The sequence below is a fragment of the Dermochelys coriacea genome, chromosome 2, assembly GCF_009764565.3.
Source record: "Dermochelys coriacea isolate rDerCor1 chromosome 2, rDerCor1.pri.v4, whole genome shotgun sequence".
Lineage (NCBI taxonomy): Eukaryota > Metazoa > Chordata > Testudines > Dermochelyidae > Dermochelys > Dermochelys coriacea.
In genome coordinates, this window is record NC_050069.1 from 159567645 (window position 1) to 159583053 (window position 15409).

Consider the following 15409-nt stretch of genomic DNA (forward strand, 5'->3'; position numbering starts at 1 on the left):
CTATCGCCATTTACTGGCCTGGCAGCAAGGAGCCTGGTGGGGAATGAGAGTCAGAGCAGGTGCTACTGTAAAGGGAAATGAATTCACCTCCATGAGCAGGAATGAGCCACCTTGTCCCCGGAGCAGCTCCAACCCAGCTCCTTAGCAAGGCTAATTGCATACAAGCATTAACTCATCATGGACTTATCTTCTTAGGATACTGTGCTATTGCTCCTGGGAAGGACGGGACAATCCCCTAAGTGCCCTCTGCGAGCCTTTCCTACCTGCCCCACAGGGCTGCACCCAGTTCCCAGTGGCCTAGTGTCTGTCACCCCAGCCATCATCCAGAATTGCTCCCATCACTGGCAGCCTGGGAGACCAAGGACTGACCAGGCAGGGGTGAGGCACATGGGCAGGGGAAGCTTGCCTTGCTGCTGGCAGGGCTAGACCCGCTCTAGAGAGAACAGGAGGATTCATTCAGCAGGGGCTGCTGACCTCTCCATTCACCGGGGCTGCCATCTTGAGGCTTCAGCATTAGTCACTAGGGTGACTTGGGGAAAGGTCTCAACCTCTGCACAACCCACTTCACTGGTGCCAGAATTCCTCCTGCCCCCCCTTTTAGAGCTCCCTCCCTGCCTACCTGGGTGGGGGTGGGGTGGAGGAGAGGGTTGTGAGAACTTGAGGTGTGTCCCCAGGTGGGTTGGAGGTGGAAGAGCTGTTAGGGACACTCAGGGGAGGTGTCAGGAGCTCATCCTACAAGGAGGGGGGTTGGCACTAGAGGTCACTCAGAAAGATAACAAGACTCCAACCTGAGGGTCAGAAGAGTGAATCCATCCCTCAGAGGTGGGCAGGTGCTGGGTGAAAATGCTGCTGGTTCCAGGTGCCGTTAATCCCCCCTGATTTCAGGGGGGGTGGTGGTGTCTGAGTCTCTGACGGGTTTTTGTTCCCTTGCAGCACGAGGATGTCATGGCCAATGTGATGCGCCTGCTCCGCATCATCCAGCACTTACGCCAGGTGCCCAAGGGGCTGCAGGGGCTGTGCCTCTGAAGAGGCCAGCAACTTCCATTACCTGCTGGAGATACTGCTCTAGCTCACTTACATGGGGAGCGAGTGGAAGGGGAAATGGTGCCCCCTGGCACTGACATAAATGCTCTCCCCTCTCTGTGAAGCAAGGTCCTTTCCTCTGCCCCCAAAATTCCTTCATCAGGGGCACGAGCTCTTCCACTCAATCCCTTTCACCCTACAAGGCCCCAGACCCTGCTGCACCAGAGCTCTCCCTGCCCCACATGGTGCAGAAGGGCCTTTGTGTCAGGGCTACAGCCCATCTGCCCAACAGAAGCTCAGAACGCCCCCACTTTTGAGGAGGTGGGGATGGGACAAAGGCTCGGGGCTAGATTCACCTCCTGCCCTTTATTCTCCCCTTGGCCCTTCTACGGGGTCTCAGAGTGTGAAATGAATAGGAGACTCCTCCCCGGGTGTCTTCCAGATTCTGGGATCTGTCACAGCCTCCCTCACAGGCACAGCCTGCAGCTGAGCCACCTCAGAGACAAGTGGGGAAAGGTCACCTTGTCCTGTCAAACAAAACAGTGCTGGGTCTGAAAGAGGCCTAGGTGGAAGACCCCGCTCCTTCCTAGAGGTAAGAGGCATTTACTCCTTGGGGCATGTGTTTCTCTTGAGAGAAATGGGATCCCTGATGTCTAGCAAAAAGAAAAGGAGTACTTGTGGCACCTTAGAAACAAACAAATTTATTTGAGCATAAGCTTTCGTGAGCTACAGCTCACTTCATCAGATGCATTCAGTGGAAAATACAGTGGGGAGATTTATACACACACACACACACACACACACACACACACACACACACACACACACACACACACACACACACACACACACACACACACACACACAGAGAGAGAGAGAGAACATGAAACAATGGGTATTACCATACACACTGTAAGGAGAGTGATCACTTAAGATGAGCTATTACCAGCAGGTAGGGAGGGTGGGGGGAAGGAAGAAAACCTTTTGTGGTGATAATCAAGGTAGGCCATTTCCAGCAGTTGACAAGAACGTCTGAGGAACAGTAGGGGGTGGGGGCCTGGGGGAAATAACATGGGAAAATAGTTTTACTTTGTGTAATGACCCATCCACTCCCAGGCTCTATTCAAGCTTATGCTCAAATAAATTTGTTAGTCTCTAAGCTGCCACAAGTACTCCTTTTCTTTTTGCAAATACAGACTAACACGGCTGCTACTCTGAAATCTGATGCGTAGCCTGGCTGAGAACTTCCCCCATCCCTGGATCCCAGCCCTGGGACAGACGTCTCCATCAACATGCCAACCTTGTTTTGTTCCTAGCAAGAGGCTCCCCAGAGATATCCTCGAACCTGGACCCTTGAGAGCATTTCTGGCAGGAGACTTAGGCATGAAGAGAGCATCATGCAGTCTTGTTCACATGACATCTCCAATCTCCAGCTCCACTTCCCAGAGCAGGACAAACAGCCCTTCAGCTTCCAGAGTCCCAACTCTTTGACCGCCTTCCGATCAGCAGTGGGGTTTTTCCAGCACCCTCACCACACCTGTCATTCTCTGAATGATAAAGACCCTGAATGTCAGTCATCATAGCAAGAAAACTCCAGTTCCAGAGAGGGTTACCAAGCCCAGCAAGGGGGATGCAGGCTGAGCAAGAGCCCCAGCGAGGGCATAAGGACTTCCTTCTGTGGGAAGACCTCTTTGGACTTTTAGTGTGAGACAAGCTGGGTCCCGGAAGGATGGACTAAAGGTGGTGACCCAGCTGGAGAAACTGTCATGGTGCTGGAGCAACCATGGATGGGGAACACTAGCCCAGCGAGAGGGCTGTGATTCCATGCCTAGCTGCCAGAGGGAACATAATGATAAGTAGATTCGTTTATGGTTGGCATAGTTGGCAGGATTGAATTCCCCCTGTTATCCATGAGGGCTGATGGAAGTCTTGGTTGCTGAAGGAAGGTCTGTCCCCAAGTGGGTGTATCGAGGGACCGAGCTGGTCACTGGATTTCCACTGCTGATAACTTTGATGGGTGATAAAATACTGACAGAGTGGTAATTAATGATGAGGACAGGGCAGTGATACAGAGCAATCTGGATCCGTTGATAAGCTGGACCCATTCAAACAAAACAAGGTTGACCAGAGCCAAATGCAAGGTCCTATACCTAGCAACAGGATGTCCAGCGAAAGTAGTTCACTGTAATCATTGCAAAAAGAATGGACATTTTGCTAAAGTATGTTGCAGTAGCCAGTTCAACGAACAGGTGTATGCAATTACAATACCAGATGTTACTGTGCTGAGCATGGACAAAATCACTACTGCACAAATTCCAGAAAAGAGAAAATGCCCTGTAAACTTTTCTGCCATACCCTCAGGCAAACCACACTATTCAGCTAATGTTGAACAGTGGCTCAGCAATATCTATACTACCTGATTCCATCTATCTGCATTACTTTAAAGATGTGCCTCTTACTGAACCCAAACTTCACTTGGTGTGCTATCTGAAAAAACATATTCCAATACATGGCTGCCTGCCAGCAATAGTTATTTTTGGTGATTGCTGTGTAATTGTAGAGTTCTACATTGTCCACAAAGGCACTCCTATCCTTGGCAGAGATTTATTGGCTGCTCTAAATCTCAGGGTAGTTAATGGACGAATTGATCTTCCTCAGCAAAGCACTCTTGCGGTACACACACCAGTTTTAGCTGGGGCCCAACACCAAGTAGAGGAGAAACTTAGCTGTACTTATTGGTTTCCGCATAAAGTTAAAATGCGGAATAATATGACAGAAGTTACAGTGCTTACCATTTTCAGTCAGGGAAGCTGTTTCAGAGGAACTTAGAAAACTTATTATTGAAGAGATCGACTCCTCGGAATGGGTTTCACCTATAGTAATAATGCAGAAGAAGAGTGGAGGCATTTGCCTTTGTGTGAACTTACGGGAGCCAAATAAAGCTGTTGTGATTGACAACCATCCTCTTCCTCACATAGAAGAAGTATTTGCAGAACTCCGTGGAACAAAGACGTTTTCTACTTTTGATTTGCAGAGCGCATACCACCAGGTTATGTTGCATGAAGATAGCAGAGACCTCACAGCATTTATCACACAAGAGGGACTATTCCATTTTAAACATGTTCCATACGGTCTCGCATCTGTCCCAAGTGCCTTTCAAAAAATGATGTAATTGATTCTGAAGAATCAACGTGGAGTTCAGTGCTATCTGGATGATATTATCGTGTTTGGAAATACTTCAGAGGAGCATGACAATAACCTGCAGTCTGTACTAAACTGCACCAGAACAGCAGGCCTCCAGCTCAATAGGTCCAAATGCAAATTTAGACAAACTGAACTCTCTTTTCTGGGGCATACAATTTCACAGGCTGGACTAAAACCTGATCCAGATCATATTCTGGCAATTTCAAATGCTCCTCCTCCAACAAGAAAAGGAGTACTTGTGGCACCTTAGACTAACAAATTTATTTGAGCATAAGCATCCGATGAAGTGAGCTGTAGCTCATGAAAGCTTATGCTCAAATAAATTTGTTAGTCTCTAAGGTGCCACAAGTACTCCTTCTCTTTTTGCGAATACAGTCTAACATGGCTGTTACTCTGAAACCTCCTCCAATAGATTTGCAAATCTTACATTCCTTCTTGGGTCTTACCTCCTGGTATGCAAAATTCATTCCCAATTATGCTTCTGTCATTGAACCGTTACGGGAATTACTATGGAGAAGTCCAACTTTTGTGTGGACAACAGATGCACAAGCTAGTTTCGAAACAGTGAAAGACTTGATTGTACATAGTCCAGTTCTTGCCCTATTCAGTCCTGCATTGCCCACAATTGTAACTACTGATGCTTCTGATTATGGACTTCGGGCTGTCCTCACACAACTTCATGAGGACAACACAGAGAGGACTGTTGCATTTGCTTCAAGGACACTAAGTAATGCTAAGGAAATATTCTACAGTCGAAAAAGAAGCACTTGCTTGTGTCTGGGCTACTGAAAAATGGAGAACTTACCTGTGGGGCTGCACGTTCAAGTTGCACATAGACCACAGCCCTTTGACGATGTTGCTCACCACGAAAGGACTGGGAAGAGCAGGATACCATATTGCTCGATGGTCTGCAAGACTACTCTTTCAATTATGAACTGGAATATAAGCCTGGAAACCAAAATGTGGTTGCTGATTGCCTTTCTTGCCTGCCTTTGCCTTCACCAGATGGTCCACCGGAGGATGAGGATGTAGTGGTTGCGCTTATTACAAGCACTCTCACTGCAGTTACAAGAGAATAATTTCAAGCTGCTTGTTCAGCATGTCCAATTCAACAAAAACTACAGGAATTTCTGACAAAGAGATGGCCCAGTCACCCTAAAAACCTTGACTCAGTTTTGCTGCCTTATTTTAGAGGTCGGGATGAACTTTCTTTGTTTGATGGCTGTGTGCTACGAGGTACACACCGGCTACTTGTGCCAGAAGAATTACAGTCAAAACTCATACACCTGGCACATGATACTCATCAAGGAATTTTCTGAACCAAACAATGACTATGGCCTGTATTGGTGGCCAAGGATTGACTCTTAAACTGAAGCACTCATAAAATCCTGTGTCACTTGCCAAATGCATGATAAGACAGTAGTGATATGTATCGTTCCATTACAGCCTGTTCCTCTTCCTGAATCTGCATGGGGGAAAAGTGGCAATTGACATTGTAGGACCCTTTGATACTGCTCCAAGTGACTGCCGTTATGCCATCACTTTAATAGACTATTTCAGTAAATGGCCTGAGGTAGCGTTTACATCGCAAATCTCTTCTGCCACAGTAAGTTCCTCTCTTCAGTTTTTAGCAGGGAAGGTAACCCCAAAGAACTGGTTTCAGATAATGGTAGTCAATTTACTTCCCTGGAGTTTGAAACTTTTCTAGCAGAGAGAAACATTTTACACAGAAGGTCATCCCTATATTACCTTCAAGCCAATGGGGAAATCGAACGGTTTAACGGAAGTTTGAAAGAGTTTGCAAATGGCTAAACTGGAAGGGCGATTGTGGATACCCTTCACTACTGATTTCTTGCAAGCATACCGGGCTACACGACTTGCCACAATGCAAAGATCACCCACAGAGTTACTGCATGGGAAACAGATGAATACTAAACTGAACACTGCTGGATTGTTAAAGCCATGACCTGATGCCACAAATGAGGATGATGTGAGGGAAAAAAAGTTGAAAAGAACCAAGCAAAGTCTAAGGCTTTCAGAGACAAGTGGCGTGGTGCTAAGGAACCAAAGTTTGAGTGTCATTCCTTTATTAGAATACAAAAACCTGGAATTTTATGCAAAGGGGACCATAAATTCACAGCTCCTCTTAAAATCATAGAGAAGAAGGGACCATACACCTATTGACTTTCTGATGGGCGGGTATGGAATGATTCTTATCTTGCACCTGCCTATGTACTGAGAGGAGATTATGTCAACACCCAGTCTGCATTGGATGACTTCACCGTAGTACGAACACAACAAGACATTGCACTGGAACTGGGCTTGAGAGATGGCCTGTCGGACCCAGATGACCACCTGTCTGGACTAGAGACGATGTTATGTAGTATCTACAGTGTTTTCAGTGTAATATTTCTGCCAACAGTATAGTGTCTTGTTTCATATTTGTTCCTGTGGTTAGAACAATAATGCTTATTTTAACCGGGAGAGTTTCTGAAGAGAGGAGGGAATGTGGTGTTTAGATGTTGCTTGTAATTATTAGAATTGGGAGCAAATAGGGCTAAAGCCATCATTAGACATATGAGCAGAGCCGTGAGTAGGATAGGGAGGTGACACAGCAGCACAGAGACTGATATTGGAATACTGAATCCAGTTTTGGTGTGCACCTTTGAAAAAGATGTTGAAAAATTGGAGATGGGGCAGCAAAGAACCACAATGTTTTGAGGGCTGGAAAAAAATGTCTTCCAGTGAGCTATTGAAAGAGCTCAACCTGTTTAGCTTATGAAAAAGATCAGGTGGTGACTTCATTGAAGTATTGAAGTGCCTTCATGGAGGGAAAATATCGGGTATGAAAGGGCTCTTTAATCTAGCAGAGAAAGACATCATAAGACCCAGTGGGTGGAAACTGAAAAGAGACAAATTCGTATTAGAAATAAGGCACAAATATTCAACAGCCAGGATGATTCACCAAAGGAACAAACTACCAAGGGAAATGGTGGATTCTCCATCTCTTGATGTCTTCTAAGGAAGACAAGATGCCTTTCTGGAATGTGTTTGGTCAAAAACTAGCTATTGTGCTACACAGGAGGCCTGTGATATGCAGGGAGTCAGATTGGATGCTCTAATTGTCTCTTCTGGCCATAATGTCTGCTAATTTATGAAAACCTCAGTGTGGCATGGGGAGGAACCTCTGATATTTTACTGTGTAGCAGGCTTGCTCCCCAGACTCAACAGTCATTGAGTAGGGTGATCCACAGAGAGTAGCTCAAACATCCAGTGTGGCTGGCCATAGGCAGGACGTCAGCACTGCAGGGGAGGGGTGGTTGTGACATCACAAGAGCCTTTTGCAGGACCTCAGCCAATTGGGCAAAGGTGTTGGAGGTGGTGACCTCACAGAGAGATACTGACATCAGCCAGGCAGGAGAGGAGCGCAAGGCCAGGGCAACCTCAGAGACCCCCTTGGCTTTGCCTCTGCAAGTCTCCTTCTCGAGGTCTGTCTTTGAGGACTGAGAGAGAATTCTGGTTCACGTACATGAGCATGAGGCGGACCTTCTTTTGAGTTTTCTCCTTTCCTTTTACTGAATTTGCAAGAAAACAGAAGTCCCTGTTTACAAGGTAAGAGCCTCAGAGAGCTTTGGAATCTCTTCCGTCTGATCCACCAGGTACGGGCTGAATGCTAGGCACAGAAAACACTTGATTGAGGTGGCAGAATTTTACTTTGTCCCTTAGAATCATTGGAGACATTGGGGTTTTTTTTGGTTTTCCTTTTTCTCCATCCCTTGCTCCTTTCTAGTCTTCTCTTGCTGCTTTTGTCTTTTTCCCCTGCTCTCCTCCCACAATCAGGAGTTGTGTGTGTGTGTGTGTGTGTGTGTGTGTGGGGAGTGCATGTGTGGGGGCGTGGGGGCTGGTCTCCAATTCTCTCTCTTTGTGGGAGGCCCTCACAGAGACGTGGGGTGGGAATAGTACTTGGAGAGTGATCTCTTCTGATGACCTGGGCCATTTTTTTGAGCTATTTGATGAGAACCCTCAGCCTCCCGCCCCTCAAAGTCTCAACCCTGATTTGCTGAGCTGGGGGCTTTTGACAAGGAAGAGACTCAGGTCCTTGTTGTTCTCTTTTTAAGACCAAGCAAATAAGTCATAAACAATTATATGTTTGATGAATTTTGATGCTTTTCTCCATTAATTGTCTCTGAGCAATTCATGATTCTCTCCAGCATTCTAGTTCTCCTAAAATACTTGCAGAAGAATTACTATGAACAATTGTTGGTCTGTAGCTCATTTGAGAGCACTTTCTTCTGATCATTCAATGTATGAAATTCAAGATGTGATGGTTAATTTGAAAGGCAGGACTCCTGCATCCTATTCCCAACTCTGCCACTGACTGGCTGTGTGACCTAAGACAAGTCACTTCTTTTTCAGCCTTAGTTTCTCCCTCTGTCAGGTGGGAATAACAATCCACTCCTACCTACCTCACAGTGGGTGGAGGATGGGAATCCATTGGAGAGTGTCACGAGGAGCAGTGCAGAATATGAGGTGTCCTATCATGTTCAGTTGTATCAGATTATGATATAATATCTGAAAGATTCTATTTCATTTCTATTTTATTATTTTGAAATTGTTAAGAGCAACAACTTCTTAGCTCAGATTGCAGCATCTCATCTAATTTTCTAGATCAGTGTCTCCTCTTTGTGTGCGACGAGACAATTTAACACACTGTGATGAACTGGAGATGCTTTTGTTTGCAACAAAATATATTTGGAAAGGATTTTCATCCAACCTGCTATGAATTCAAAAACCAAACTGGTTTAGTCTGAATGGGATTTCCTGACAGAAAATGATTTCCATGAGAATGTTCTCACCATCTGGATTCCTGTGCCCTATCCCTGCCCCTGGGGGGTTTCTTGTCTGTTAGTTGGAACAGGAGTCAGGACTGTTGTTGGGATCTGCCACTGCCTGGCTATGTGGGACCTTGGATAGGTCGCTTCCCTTCTCTGCACCTCAGGATCTGCATCTATCCAATGGGAATAGGGACAATTCTCTAACTCCAGGCAGCAGTGAGCCTGGGTGAGATAAGGGGCATTAAAGCCCTCTGTGAAGGAGAAAGGGGTGTTTCCAGGTGTTAAGCGCCAAAGAATTTGCTAAAACTTTGCTAAAATGGGTGATCTGTGGAAAGAAGAAATGGTTGGGACCAAATTTTAACCATTGTCCTTTTTAAAGCCCATTCAGGGATGTGAGTCCCACAGAGCCATAGAGAGGGGGAGCAACCTTCCCAAAGTCCCACAGGTCAATAGGAAAGCCAGCAATGGAACCCAGGAATCCTGATTCCCTATCCCCTGCTCCAGTCACTACAGCAGAGCACACTCCCTCTCAAAGGCAGGGGGACCAGATATGCAGGCCTGGTTTTAATTGCCAGCTGTGGGAGGGAATGTGCAGCAGTGGTTAGTGAAGGGGCCTGGAAATAAGGACTGCAGGGTCCACCCATGGCTCTGACACTTGGTGTGACCCTGAGCCCGTAGCTTCCCCTCCCCAGGCCTGTTTCCCATCAGTAGGGTTGGGGTCCTGTCCCTACAGCTCATGGGGGTTGGGAGGTTTCATGAAGGTGTGTAAAGTGCCAGAAAGTAAGGAGCTGGGAAGCGCTGTCACCCACGCACTAGAGCAGTGTCCTGCACCCCCTGCTGCTGGCTGAGTTTCTCCATCCCTTGGCAAGAAGACAGACTCTTGTTTTCACAGCCAGTCGATCGTCCAGTGTCCTCACCCTGTCTGCTGGTTGGGCAGGGTAACTACTCAGGTCACCAACCTCTCCAGCCTGTCTTGGGCTTGGGGAATGAAGGGGAGGGTAATGGACAGCTGAACATCCTCCATCCATCGCTCCATCACCTAGAGCAAGTCAGTGACATTAGGGTTCCTTGGTGGCTTCCCCTGTATGTCTGGGGAGAGGCAGAAATGGGGGGAGAGAATCTCTCCCAAAGGAGATTTGATTTGCAAACAGCCCCTAGGAGCCCCTCACTCTCAGACCGGGCAGAGGCTTCTCCAGAGTTGTCTCCAGTGTGTTTGGAAATGTCCCAGAAATGGGGCTCCCACCCCGTCCCTTGTGGGAGACTATTACCCAGACTTAGAGTCTCTGAGCAAGGCTAGACCCTGTGAGCTGCTGAGCATGGAAATCAATGGGGAATGAAGGGGCCTGGGCTTCCTGTGCCTAGGGACTCTTGACATGGAGAATAGTTTCCCAGGAGAAGTCCGGACCCCTGGGTTCTGTTCCTTCTCTAGCCTGGGGGTGGGAGTGTGGCCTGGGAGGGCACGAGGGGACTGCTTGTCCAAAGTAACTGATGGTCTTTGTGACTGACCCCACTGCTCTAAAAGGATGAGACTCCCCAGATATTGCAGTCCCAGGAATGACGAGGAGCAGATCATGCAATGAACTCCTGCCAGTGTGTGTAGCTTGCACTCCCTTCACTCCTGTGGTGGGAGGAGGAGCTGCTCTGGCTGTGGCAGGGATGGGGATGGATCGAAAAGGTGCCTTAGTGAGAGGCTGCCTTGACCTCAGACTCACGCCTGCTCCCCGCTCGGTTCCAGGATGGCCAGGCTCCAGAGGATGTTCAGGAGGAAGGCTCTGCAGGTGGCCCTAGAGCCTGAGAGAAGCAGCCGCCATCTTCCCCAGGAGCAGAGCGGTCTCTCTGTCCCCGCTGGTGTGGAAGCAGCTCTCAGCTAGGCCAGGAAGTGGAAGTGCCCAGCCTTCCGGGGGAAGAAATCCGCTCCCGGCGCAGGTTCTGAGATGGGAGAGGCAGTGGCCAGACCCCAATGGAGCTGATTCAAGATACAGCTGGGCAGCTGACCCAGCTCCGGAGGGGAGCTGAGCAGGGTGGCTCTAGGGTTTGTTGTGTGGGCAGCACCAGCCCCGGAGCCCAGCCCTGATTCCCAGAAGGAGGTATCGCCCTGCCCGCTCACTGAGGACCTTCCACCTCCCCAGGGCAGGAGGTGGAGGATCCCTGTCCCAGCACCAGCAGCTTGGCATGGGACAGAAGCAGCTCCTGGGACTCTGGCAGCAGTGAAGCTGATGGACGCTACTGATTTGTTCCAGGTGCAGAACCAGGCTGGGGTCAGTGATGGGTGAGGACAGGGCTGTGAACACCCTGGGCCCAGGCGCTCCACCAGTGCTATGTGGGGGGGGGGTCCCCAGACCAGGTGTCTGGCCTGAGCCACGCGAACCCCAGTGATACCAGCAGCAGTCATAGAGCTGCCCCTGCAGCAACAGGAACTCAGGGGGGAAGGTGGGGGCAGCAGGAGCTGGTGCCACTTTGGTCCCTGATACTCCAGGGGAGCAGGCACCTCCCAGGGAGTGCAGGACTGTATATGTGTGTGTGTGTGTGTGTGGTGGGAAGGGGGCTCTCTGCTATGGGCTCGTGCAGCTGTTGGGGTCTGAAGGCATCCCTAAAAGGGGGGAGTATGGGGCCTGATCTGCCCTGTGTCCCTGAGGTGGGAAGTGGGGACATTGACCCTGCTGTTTCCACCACGCCCCTGTCCTTGACACCAGGAGTCTCCCTGTCCCCTTCTCTCCCTGGTTCAGTGACCCCCAGGGACTCAGAGGACGAGGAATGGGTGGACGTGGCCAGAGAGGAAGCAGCTCTCAAGGTGATCAGAGAGCAGCTTCAGGGCAGAGAAAAGGTACAAAAGGTTCCGCATCTGGGCTGGAACCGAGATTGTCCTGCCCCTTCCCAGCATCCCAACCTCCTGCAGAGGGTCTTGTCCCTAATGATCCACCACCCCTAATGGGAACCTTTCTCCTCTATGATCTGGGACCCCCAAAATGGGGGTGTTTGTCACACACCAGCTGGCGTCTCCTTCCCACACAGGCACTGTCCTAGTTCCTCACCCTGCCTGTGTAGGAGTCATGGGTGATTTGGACAATGGGTGGGTTCCCACTATCTCCCATGGAGGTCTGCATGAGAACCTGCAGCTGGTGTGGGTGGGGCAGGGAGGTTCCCTGGCTAACAGTCTGTCTCTCCCCTAACTCCATTCCTGGTGGGTGCAGGACGAGGCCCAGCAGCTCATGTTCCTGCATGCCACCCACCCCGCGTGTCTCTCTGCACAGCAGAGAGGGCAGGACACGCTGGAGCCGCACTGCTGCAAGGTGGCTGTGGTGGAGAGGACTGTGGTGAGTGAGACACGGAGCCCGGCAGCTCGAGGGAGGAGAGACATGGGACAGGAAGAGTCTCCCTGTGCTAATGAATGGGGGCTGGGTGGAACTGGAGGGGCCAGCAGAGGGCCAGGATTGCTGGGGCTGAGGACTGGGAAGAAGAGATGGGAGAAATTCTGAGATTGGTCACTAGAAGGCAGTGGGGGAATCGCAGGGCCGGAGGGGAAGCTGAGGTTGGGGGACAAGGAATCAGATGGTCCCTGCTCATAGTCACGGTGGTGTGGGATAGGGGAAATTTTGACAGGGAGGAGGGAAGGGGAAGGGGACCGAGCTCGACAGGAATCCTGGGTGGGGGCCATGTTTAATGGGCAGGAAGGAATGGGAGGAGCAGGAGACAGGTGAGGGGATCCTGCTGGCTCTGTGGGGCGATGGCTGTGTAATGTCCTCACTAGGAAGTGTCAGTGGGGCCCGAATCTCACATGCTCCTTTGTCTCCTTTGGATCTCACAGGAGCTCACTGAGGAGCTTCCTGATGACTTTCCACCCAGCGCCATCCTGGCCAACTCATTGATCGCCATGGGCAACCTCAGGTACCTAACCCCCCGCCTGGCTCCCCTAACCCCAGTGCTGCTCAGGCCCAGGGCTGGGAGTCACTGCCCCTCCCACTCCCAGGTCACCTCCCAAGGGTGGCTGCTCTGGCAGAGGTGGCGGGAAGGTTCACTCTCTCCGGGTTGGGCTGTTCTTTTCACTCCAGTAAAGTTATGGGGGCCTTGGGGAGAGGCTCACTCCCTGGGGTCAGATACAGGAGAGGCAGCAGGGTCAAGGGAACAGGGGCTCTTCCTGCCCTGCCGCTGTATGTGTGTGAGGCCTTGGCCTTGTCATTCCCTGGCTCGGTGCCTCAATTTCCATTCTTGCCAGCCTGTGCCTATTCCCTGCAGTTTCACGTCCGTGTTGGTGCCAGTCCCAGCCCCACACTGCACAGTCTAATACTGGCTCCTCTCTCTTGCCAGCACAATGACACCTGCCCTGGACCCAAAGATGGAGACCCACCTCCTGTGAGCTGCCCTGCACGCCGTCTTCACCCTGGGCACGGAGAAGGACACCACCCAAGTCCAGGTAGATCATCCTCCTATTCCTCCCTGCCAGGAGCAGGAGTGGCCTCTGGTCCCTGCTCCCTTGATTCACTGGAGCTCCAGAGAATGGGGTGGGGTAGGTAGAGATGGAACAAGCTGCAGGGTTGGATCCTTCCCTCCAGGGAGGATGACGTTACCCCTCGCTGGGGGATTCCTTCCTTCCACATGCTGTGTTTTGCCCAGCTACCATCCATAGCAGCTTGGCTGTTCCATATTCTGCTGCCTACAAAGCCCTCCACAGAGACCTCCCAAGGTCATGAATTGAAGAGCCAGCTGTCACCCTACCATGAATCCTTGCCAATTGCCTGCAGTGGGATGTGAATGAGAGAGGACAGGATATGTGTTTGGGATCTCACCGGTGCTTTCCAGAGACCCCTCTTCCCATCCTGTGGCAGGTGTAGCTCCAGTTTCCATAACTCTGACCCATGGCTCTCCCTTGCTTTGCAGGCTCTGCATAAGGTCGTACCAGACCTCCTGGACGCCATGCTGGGGAATCTGCTGGCAGAGTCCCCAGACACAGCCAGGCTCCAGTACATCTTGGAGGTGAGCCCCCTGAGGGTGGCAGGAGGGCAATTTTACCTTAACTCTTAGGAGGACTGGTAAGGAGAGACTGGAAGGTCCATTTTCCAGTCTGTCGTCCTAGCTGAACCTGTAGGGGGGGCCGTCCTTGGTCAGGGCAGTCAGTGAAATGCAGTGTCTGGCCCTTCCTCCTTGAAGGACAGAACTCTGCCTGGTTCTGTTGAGCACTAACACAGGACCCTGCCTGGCTTGACCTGACCCCTCTTCCTCCCACATGTGAGATCCAGAAGATGGTCATCAGAGAAGAGGCACAGGAGGAGGGGTGAGGGGTCTGTCTCTTTCCTTGTGAGCTGTTAAGGAATCAGGAGTTCTGGGAGGATGGGACCATCACCTAACATTCTCCAAATTTAGAGACACCCTCCCTGAATTTGACATACGTGACCTAAGTGACCTTGACCCCACTCCTTATTTCCAGCTCAGAGTTCGTCATCCAGCAACCAGTGGGAGATGCTTCTCTTAAAGGTCCCACATTGGAACCTCGCTGATTGCTGTGATTTGTATGTCTGACATGCGTAGGGGACACAGTGATCTCTAAAACTGCTACAGACCCACATGCATCCACCTCATGTCTCCGGACACAGCCAGGGAATGAATGGCAGAGTGACTGGACCTCAGTCACTGTTCCAAAGAAGCACCTTGTCACTGACCCACCCCTAACACAGTGCCCCAGAACTGGAGTCCAGGGTGAAATGGGTGATCTCCACAACATCAGGGAGGAGGCCTTGGAATGGCTCCTGGATCTGCAAGTGCATATATAGAATGCTGCTCTGCAGACGCCACGTGAGAGAGACTGTGAGCTCGTCTCCCCTCTCACAAGCTGAATTGCTGCACCAGAACAAAAGGTTTATAGGAGCGTCTGTGTGGTGGGGACTAGGATCCGAGTTTCTTTGTCCTTGTCATATTGCAGTTTGGACTCCCTTTGGAAGAAACCCAGGAGCTACAGATCCCAGACCCAGCTACTAGAGAAATCCCTCTAAGTTGGGAGAATAGGCCTTTGGTCTGTCAGCTCCAACTGCCCGCCCCGGTCCCCATGCCTCTAGCCAGTGAGTGAAGTAAATCTATCTGCTGGAAGCAATACAGGGTCCCCTGTTATCGCTGGGAGCTGCACACCAGAGTGCGCCTGCTACCACGCACAGAGATCCGTTCCCAGCCCAGCCTGGCCCCTGCAATAAATTGCCCTCCAGAAAAAGCCACTGTAGACTTTGGATCCCTAAGTGCCTGCCACCTTTTAATAAAGGGGCTTCCCTGAGCCAAGGGATACTGAAAGTCCCCAGGGGAAGGAGCTGCCTTGGCTACAGCAGCTCTTCCCCTGCCTCTGAGCCACTAGAGGGTGATGCCGT

The 15409-nt window shown here is 50.5% G+C and overlaps 1 long non-coding RNA gene across 1 annotated transcript; it reads left to right on the forward strand.

Moving 5' to 3' along the window:
• Positions 1 to 11856: 11856 nt before the first annotated feature.
• On the forward strand, positions 11857 to 12938 carry LOC122458522. The gene is made up of 3 exons (XR_006278563.1): positions 11857 to 11886; positions 12254 to 12376; positions 12868 to 12938. It is a non-coding gene; the product is annotated as an uncharacterized LOC122458522 (long non-coding RNA).
• Positions 12939 to 15409: the final 2471 nt, after the last annotated feature.